We start from the raw sequence: 1,960 nt of genomic DNA on the forward strand, positions 1-1,960 counted from the left end.
CGCGCCGCCCCCCGCACGCGCGCGCCGGAGGCGCGAAGCCGCCTGAGGGAAGCGGCCCTCAGCCCCTGGCCCCGTCCGCCTGGCGTGGGAACGCGGATGTTCTCGGGAATCTCAGCGCTTGTTTCGGCTTTTTTGTGTTTTTTATTTTTTAATTCGCAAAGGCGAGTGGGGCTGAGAGAGGAGGAGTGAGTTAGCAAAAAGAAAAAGAAATATATATATATATACATATATATATGTTTAAAAAAGAAAAAAATAGAAATTAAACCCCACAAACCCTTTTGCCGTGTGAAGCTGCGGGGATGACCATGCGCTGCCTCTGGCAATGAGCGCCAAGTCGTCGTCCGAAACTGACCAGGTTAATTTTGGTTTCGGTTAACGATGCTCCACAGGATGATTGTGGTAAACACCAACACTTCCAACCCTCCGTCATGGACAGGGACACCTTCCAGTAGACCAGGTGGCTCCAAGCCTTGGCCAACCTGTCCTTGAAAAGGGCTTTGTTTTTAAATAATTCACAGACAATGAAAGGAGGGGATCACGCTGCTTTAATAGCACAATGCCATCTCCAACTCAATCTAAGTGTTCTTCATTGTCTTGAGGTAAGTCTCAGTTCACAGTCGATACAGCCTGTTCAGACTTTATGCGACTTTACATAGGAGTATTACCTTAAAATAGCCCCAAACCAAAACTAGTTTATCACATCTTCACGTTTTTTTTTTTTTTTATTTTTTTAAACAGACCCTTTAATAGGTGAAAGGTGGTAAAACTTCTATATCACCCTAAGATATTAGTTTTCTCCAAAGACAGCGAGGCTAATATTGATGGCTGAGACCTTCGCATTCCAAGGGTAATGCCTCAGCTCTTTCACCTTCCGTTTATATCCACAGCACAGAACCTAAATACCTTTTATATGAAGCACTACTGACAACAGGCTTCCAGGACCAGACAGACCAAACAATGCAGAAGGATAGAAAAGTACACAACATAGTATGTCAAATATTTCATTATTTCTGTTGAGGGAAGTTCAGCTGCCCAAGAACTGAAGTTCCCAGTCTGGGTCCCAGAATCACCTCTGAGGTCAGGGACTGTCAGGACTCACAGAGGGTTGTAGGTTTCCTTGTTGACAGCAAAGAATTTACAGCCAAAGGGGAAAATACAGTTGGATCAAATTCTTCATTCATCTACTGCCTTTAAAGCCAGTGTAATTCCCCTACAGTCAATTAGTATTTATACAGCCATAACTGAGCAGAATTATGGATCCCAGAGTAGAAAACCTTCGCTAATTCAGAAACAGATCTGAATAAGGATGAAAAAATCTGGCGGTGTCCGTGGTCTTGGAAATCGGCTGCCTTTATAACCAAAATGAAGTCATGCTGAATGTCACACTGGAGCATCATTCCACCGGGTTTGCGGAAGAGATTGCTCTGTGTCCTGCCTCAAACTCCCCAAACCACCTATACAGCTCTTAGGCGTTAATTGTGGCTTTATTTGAGCAACCTTTTGCATTTCAAATATAAAAATGTGCAAACACTGGAGTAAAGTGAGAAAAACGTGTGAAGGAAAACGAGGAAATTCCAATTTTAAGGAACTCCTCTTTAAATCAGTGACATTTCCCCCATGTCAGGACTGTCACATGGTATAAAGACACACACATTCACAGCAAACACACTTTCCCAGCATTCTCAGGATATGGAACTGTCTTTGCAAAATAATCTTCTTTCATCTTGCAACTTCTCGCATCTTCTGCAAAACTTTCAAGGTCTGCAGGGTTCTAAGTGTTGACACTTTTCCCCCCCCCAAACATTATCTGTTAATTGGTGTGCTGCCCTTTCGTGCCTCCTCACAAAAGAACCTCAGCTAAAATCCTGCTTTTCAACCATCTAATTTGCTGCTTTCATTCTTATTCCATACTTATTTAACAACAGTCCTCACTACTCTCTGTGAATAATTTCCTTTAATG

Source organism: Parus major, chromosome 7, assembly GCF_001522545.3.
Source record: "Parus major isolate Abel chromosome 7, Parus_major1.1, whole genome shotgun sequence".
NCBI classification, from domain to species: domain Eukaryota; kingdom Metazoa; phylum Chordata; class Aves; order Passeriformes; family Paridae; genus Parus; species Parus major.